A 7,958-nucleotide genomic window follows, 5' to 3' on the forward strand; every position below is an offset into this window, starting at 1 on the left:
TGATAAAAGAGCCCGTCATAAAGAGTTACATTGCTGCAAGCTTTTACACCAATCCAGATGACTCTAAGTCTCAATCTGGATACATATTGGAAGTAGGAGCAATTAGCTAGAGTAGCTCCGTGCAGAGCATTGTAGACATAGAATATTTGCAAAATACATACGTCTCTGAATGTGACAGACCCGTTGACTAAACATCTCTCACAAGCAAAAACATGATCACACCTTAGTACTCTGTGGGTGTTAATCACATAGAAATGTGAACTAGATTATTGACTCTAGTAAACCCTTTGGTTCTTGGTCACATGACGATGTGAACTATGGGTGTAAATCACATATAGATGTGAACTATTGGTGTTAAATCACATGATGATGTGAACTAGATTATTGACTCTAGTGCAAGTGGGAGACTGAAGGAAATATGCCCTAGAGGCAATAATAAAGTTATTATTTATTTCCTTATCTCATGATAAATGTTTATTATTCAAGCTAGAATTGTATTAACCGGAAACTTAGTACATGTGTGAATACATAGACAAACATAATGTCACTAATATGCCTCTACTTGACTAGCTCGTTGAATCAAAGATGGTTAAGTTTCCTAGCCATAGACATGAGTTGTCATTTGATTAACGGGATCACATCATTAGAGAATGTTGTTATTGACTTGACCCATTCCGTTAGCTTAGCACTTGATCGTTTAGTATGTTGCTATTGCTGTCTTCATGACTTATACATGTTCCTATGACTATGAGATTATGTAACTCCCGTTTGAGAAACACTTTGTGTGCTACCAAATGTCACAACATAACTGGGTGATTATAAAGGTGCTCTACAGGTGACTCCGAAGGTACTTGTTGAGTTGACGTATTTCGAGATTAGGATTTGTCACTCCGATTGTCAGAGAGGTATCTCTGGCCCTCTCGGTAATGCACATCACTATAAGACTTGCAAGCAATGGAGCTAATGAGTTAGTTATGGGATGATGCATTACGTAACGAGTAAAGAGACTTGCCGGTAACGAGATTGAACTAGGTATTGAGATACCGACAATCGAATCTCGGGCAAGTAACATACCGATGATAAAGGGAACAACATATGTTGTTATGCGGGTTGACCGATAAAGATCTTCGTAGAATATGTAGGAGCCAATATGGGCATCCAGGTTCCGCTATTGGTTATTGACCGGAGACGTGTCTCGGTGATGTCTACATAGTTCTCGAACCCGCAGGGTCCGCACGCTTAAAGTTCGATGACGGTTATATTATGAGTTTATGTGGTTTGATGTACCGAAGGTAGTTTGGAGTCCCGTATGTGATCATGGACATGACGAGGAGTCTCGAAATGGTCGAGACATAAAGATCGATATATTGGACGACTATATTTGGACACTATATATTGGACGACTATATTTGGACACCAGAATGGTTCCGGGTGAGATTGGGACAATACCGGAGCTCCGGGAGGTTATCGGAACCCCCCGGGAGGTATATGGGCCTTAATGGGCTTTAGTGGAAACGAGGGGAAAGGAGCAAGGGAGGCCCCCCCAAGCCCAATCCGAATTGGGAGGGGGGCCGGCCCCGCTTTTCCTTCCTTCCTCCTTCCTCTTCCTTCCCTCCCCCTCTCCAAATAGGAAAAGGAGGAGTCCTACTCCCAGTGGGAGTAGGACTCCCCCCCTTGGGCGCGCCTCCTCCTCCTGGCAGGCCCCCTCCTCCACTCCTTTATATACGGGGGAGGGGGGCACCCCATAGACACAACAATTGATCCCTTGGATCTCTTAGCCGTGTGCGGTGCCCCCCTCCACAATAATCCACCTCGATAATATCGTAGCGATGCTTAGGCGAAGCCCTGCGTCGGTAGAACATCATCATCGTCACCACATCGTCATGCTGACGGAACTCTCCCTCAAATCTCGGCTGGATCGGAGTTCGAGGGATGTCATCGAGTTGAATGTGTGCAAAACTCGGAGGTGCCGTGCGTTCGGTACTTGATCGGTCGGATCATGAAGACGTACGACTACATCAACCGCGTTGTGCTAAAACTTCCGCTTTCGGTCTACGAGGGTATGTGGACACACTCTTCCCTCTTGTTGCTATGCATCACCATGATCTTGTGTGTGCGTAGGATTTTTTTTGAAATTACTATGTTCCCCAACAAAAATATGATACCGTGTGCACATTGATCCAAATGATGCCCAATTACAACGATCTCAAGCCAACGGAAGTCATTGGAAGAATTGTTGCTCATGAGATGTCACTCAAGGATAAGTAAGAGCTCCACAACAAGTCAAGTGGTGCCTACTAAGCCTCATGTGAAGCTCCCACATCATCAAGTGAGAAACAAACCTTCAATGAAGAATTGAGCCTAATGGTGAAGAACTTCAACACGTTTTACAAGAGTAGAAGCAAGGAAAGAAGTTCCAAGTCAAGGTCCTACAATGACAAAAGATCTTCTAGTCGTGAGCATAATTGCTACAATTGTGGAACACCCGGACACCATTCCAATGAGTGTACAACTCCCTACAAAAGAAGAGAAGATTCTCCAAAAAGAAGGAGTAGAAGAGAAGAATCACCATCAAGAGAAAGAAGGAGTGGAGATGATGGTTATGAACGAAGAACATCCCGGAGAAGAAAGGATTCGGAAAGGAAGGACAAATCATCAAAGAGCTACACAAAACAAAGACATCAAGCTCACGTTGGTGAATGGGTATTCGGCTCCGACTCCGACAGTCACTCTGAGAGAAGCTATCACTCCGACTCCGAATATACTCAAGATGAAGGTGTTGCCGGTCTAGCACTTGTGTCAACCAACTCCTATGACATATTTGACTCACCAAATGAAGGAATTGGAAGATGCTTCATGGCTAGAGGCCCAAAGGTATCACCCCCCGAGTATGTTGACTTCAATAGTGATGAAGATGACTTGTTAGGTGATGATGATTTACTTGTTGACAACTCTAGTGATGAATACTATGATGAAACGTCAATTAATCATGCTAATCAAGATAAAACGAATGACAATGATAAGGAGAAGATTGAGCGCCTAACTAAAGAACTAAACACTCTTAAGTTAGCTCATGAAACTATCTTGGAAGATCATCGAGAACTTTTAAAGACTCATGAGAAGTTACGCTTTGAAAAGCTCAACCTTGAGCAAGAGCATGAGTTTTTAAAGGCAATCAATGATGATCTTCGCAAGAAAGTTCTACTTACATTGCCAAGCGTTTACTCTTATCTACTTACATGCCACAAGTCAAGTTTAGTAACAAGGACAAGAAAGATTCTTCTTCTAGTAGCAACAATAATCATGCTAAATCCAATGTTGTTGCTTCTAGTAGTTCTCTTGATTCCACTAATGATTCTCTTAGCCAAGTTACACTTGAGCAAGAAAATAGCTTATTGAAGGGAATTATAGAGAAAGATGTTTACAAGAGCCTTGCCGGAAGTAAGCAATTCAAGGAGATTGTACGCAAGCAAGGAAGGCACCGGAAGAATCAAGGTGTTGGTTTTGAACGAAAGTTCAATGCCAATGGAGTTGAGTGGGAAGAAGATCAATACCCCAAGATGAAGTTTGTTCCTCAACAAGAGAAGTGTGATCCTACTTCTTTCAAAGGAACACAAGCTCAAGATGATCTTCCACCACAAGACCACAAGCAAAAAGGCAAGGACAAGCTTCAAGAGGAGATTGATGCATTTGAAGAAGCTCCTAAGGCCTTGGTCAAGTGGGTTCCCAAGACTACATGAAGTTCTACTTCATCAAGTATGACTACAACTCCAAGGATTCCCATCAAGATGATATGTATCCCAAAGAAGAAGAACTAGAGAGTTCTTAAGGGTGACTCCGCCAACATACTTCACTCCTATCATTTTGGCAAGGACAAGTGCAATCCACTTCCACATCTTGCACTAGTTCAAGGAGTCACAAACCCTCTTGTTGGTAAGACAAGGGACAAGGTAACCTAATGCTTTCATGGACATCATCTTGTTTGTGCATCACTCTATGTCTATGGATATCCTTGTTTGTTCCTTGTGGGACCAACCCGTGTAGGTATTGAAAGTGCAACTCACTCCAATGGATTGCTCCAAATGATCAACAACATTGAGCATCGACATCTTCAACATCTACATGAAGTCATCATCGACAAAATCATGGTTAAATCATCCCTCTTAGGGGGGATCTCACATCTAGGGGGAGCTTTACTCTAAAGAATTGAGCTAAATCAACACTAATGGTGTGAACACAACAATGCGTTATGTAAAAGTGGTAACCCCACTTGTGCTTAAACGATGAGTATGACCTATGATCAAATGTTCTCATTTGACTCCTAAGTCAATATAATCATATATAGATGACCTAGTCACCGCCAATTGTTTGATAGATGCTAGAATTGGTTGTGCATGCTTTGCCACGTATTTCATTTGCCATTTTATTGTGTGAGCATGTTGGTTGCATATTTTACTCATTCAAGGACATCCACTTGTTGTTTTGATTGTTTGGTCTCTTTCCTTTTGACAAGTGGATGGACAAGAATGCCTAAGAACCTTCTCTAGCTATCTATGGTTTTCTCGTCTCAAACTCTATTCATGCTACATCACAAAGTTTGATCAAGTCTGATTCGAACCACTCTGTGTGAGGAGCACTCGGAGTCCCCGATTCATCATAGACTTAAACTTCCAAAACCTCTTTGTGCATTTCAGTCTGACCGATTCACCCTTTTAGGTCATACCGAGATCACTAAGTTGATCTAGGTTTTCAATCCCGGTGCAACTGATTAGAACCTTTCGGTCAAACCGAGTTGCAGTAATTGCTCGCAGTTTTGCATCTCGGTGCCACCGAGTTGTTCCACTCGGTCACACCGACAGGGTCAAGTTATATATACTAACGGGTCAAATTTTGGAAAATTTTCCGAAACTCTTCACCCATGCGTAACCTGCTCTGCCTCTTCGGGTCTCCGGATTGTCTTCTTGCCGCTAGCGACCTCTCGCTGCTGGTCTCCGCCGCCGTCAATGGCAATCTGCCCCGCCGTTGCCGCTGTAGCAAATTCACCGCCGAGTTAGGGTATGAACTTGATACTTTTTGCTATTCATTAACTCTGATTCGTAGCACATTGCTTTGCCATGATTCTTGCCACGTGTGAAATCATCCTGTCCAGCAAAAACATCATGTAGATTAGATTTGCTTTGAAAATTTAGGGTTAGGTTGCCACCAAACTCATCTTGGACCGACCGAGTTGTTCAAATCGATCTCACTGATTTGGCTTAGGCCATTGCACATGCGATTTTTGGTCTGACCAAGAATTGCAAATCGGTGTGACCGAGTTCGATTCTCTGTGAAACCCTAGCCGTCTCGGTGCCACCGAACAGTGACTCGGTCTGACTGAGTTCACTAGTTTAGGTTCCAAAAACTGCTTCGGTATCACCGAGTTTACAAATTGGTAGCTCCGAAATGCTTTCTGTGGAAAACTAAAACTAAGTTTTTGACTCAATTGTTTTGCAAAACCTCTGTACTTTGTGATGCTCATCCACTCTACCTCATCTATGTCTATTCACAGGGTCTACTATCAGTGAGTTTGCAGAGATGTCTGATCAAAGTGATAGCCAGAACAAGTCTGAAGAGCAAGCTCAATTGAGTGAGGGCACTAGTCCCTCAAGTAGCTATGATGAGAGCAGCAGGAGGACACCTAGTAACTTGCCAAAGGCAGCTACCAGGACAAGGAAGAAAAAAACCTCAGATTCTGAAGATGAGGATTATGTGGCTATTGAGGATGAGGCCACTTCAAGGAAAAAGGTGCTGAAAAAGGAGTATGGCACAATTGCTGCAACTAAACCAGGAATGAACAAGAAGGCACCTGCCAGGAGAGTGCCTACATCCAAACCCAGGAAGGTTGCCACAGGTGAAACTATGAAGTTCACCATTGAATCTGAAGAAGAAGCAGCTGGTGAGGACAAGAAAAAGAAGAGGGAAGGAACAACTACTGCCAAAGTTCTTGGCAAGCCCTCCATGAGGAGAGATTCTGAAGAATAAGAAGATGAAGAGGAAGAGGATGTTGCTCCAGCACCCAAAGCTCAGAAACTCATGGGAGATGCAATCAGATCAGGGGCTGCTCCATCTAAGCCCAAAGCTGCTCCCAAGGCTGCAGCTCCAGCTCAAAAGCCTAAACCCAAGAGGAACACCAGAAGTATTCCAGCTGAGGAGAAGAACAAGGCCCCGGTGTCTGAAGCTGCAGAAGAAGATGATTCACTTGTTTTGAGAAAACTAAAGCCCAAGATCCCTGACCACAATGATGCACATCCTGTTGCAGAGAACATGAAAATCAGGAAGGATTCGGGACTGAGATTATGGTGAAAGTCTGATCCATATGCTGTCAGGAGAAGAACTGTTGTTGACTACATGTTTCACACTAAGGAATAGCAAGACTTTTATGAGACAATCTTGCTTGACAAGAAGCCTATTGTTTGTGACATGAGATGGGTTAACTGGGAGTACATTAAGGAGAATGAAGATCACTATCCAGCTGTATATGACAGCTTCAAAGCATGTGGAGTTGATACATTTGTTGCCCAGAAGCTCACCAAGTGGAATGATGAGCTAATCATGCCGTTTTGCTCCACTGCCCACTTCTACCCAGACGGGAAGATCATCTGGATGTCAGAAGGTACTAGGTACCAATCCTCTGTGGAAGAATGGGCTCAGTTGATCAATGCTCCAGAAGAAAATGAAGATGACTTGGATGTTTATGCTAAAAAGAAGAAAGACCATAACACTATGGCACACATGTACAAAGAGATCCCAGATGATGCTTTGGAGACTCATAAATTTGGATCTGTCCACTTCTTGTTGTCTGGTTTTCCTACCATTAACTGGATCCTAAGGCACACATTGCTACCTAAGTCAGGTGATCACAAGATGATCAGAGGACATGCTATCAATTTGCTACATTTGTTCGATGTGCCTCAAAAGTTTAAAGTCATGAGTCTGATTGTGGTGACAATCAAAAGAACAGCAGCTGATCAGAAAAGATCTTGTGGGTATGCCCACAAATTCAGGAGCTCATCAACTCCAAGATGGGCACGGGCAAATATCTATTGGATAAGGAGCACCTGCCCATCTACCCTGAATTTGAAGACAACACTGTTGTTATGAAGGAGAATGAACCATCATCGGCTCAAGCACATGAGAAGAGAGAATAGGCAAGGGCAGAGAAAGCTGCAAAGATGCCAACTGCTGAAGAGGCATCTCAAGTATTCCTGAAGAAAAAGCAAGATCAGCTTGGATATGTGATTGCCTCCAGCTTGAGGATTGAGAAGGGCTTGGCGACCCTAACTCAAAACCAGGAGAGCTTGGAGAGGATCATTGAGCAGAAATTCTATGCTCTTGATGTCAAGGTAACTGAGACCCAAACTGCAGTTGAGCAGCTTCAGGAGGAAGTGGAGGAGAAGAAGGGCAAGTATACTACAGATGCTTTTGCTAGAGTGCCCAGAGGACAAAGATCTGCTGCAGTGCCAGTCACAGATACTAGAGCTACAACATCTGCACCAGCTGCTACAGCTCCAGTGCCACCTCCAGTAGACACTCCACCAACTCCAGCTACATCAACAGACGCTTTCATCCTTGGTGTCATCTCTACGCCACCTCATGAAGACCAAGCCTGAGAGTCGTTTAGCACTATGCATTTTTTGAACTTTTTGGTAACTTGTTGCCAAAGGGGGAGAAAATGTATAGATCATAGGCTTCGAGAGAGAGTGTTGCTTTTTATCTCTCTTGTTTTTGGTTGAACTTCTTGATTGTGTGCTTGTGAGCTACTTGTTTACTTGTTTGATCATGTGTTTGATCATATGCTACTTTAATGTGTGCTTGAATGATATATCCTTCATATCCTTATATGATCATTCACTTGCTTGGTGATGAGTGCATGCTTTTAACTTCTATCATTTTGAGCGCTCCACCAAGATGTATGTGAC

The sequence above is a fragment of the Triticum dicoccoides genome, chromosome 5B (genome assembly GCF_002162155.2).
Source record: "Triticum dicoccoides isolate Atlit2015 ecotype Zavitan chromosome 5B, WEW_v2.0, whole genome shotgun sequence".
In the NCBI taxonomy this organism is placed as follows: Eukaryota; Viridiplantae; Streptophyta; class Magnoliopsida; order Poales; family Poaceae; genus Triticum; species Triticum dicoccoides.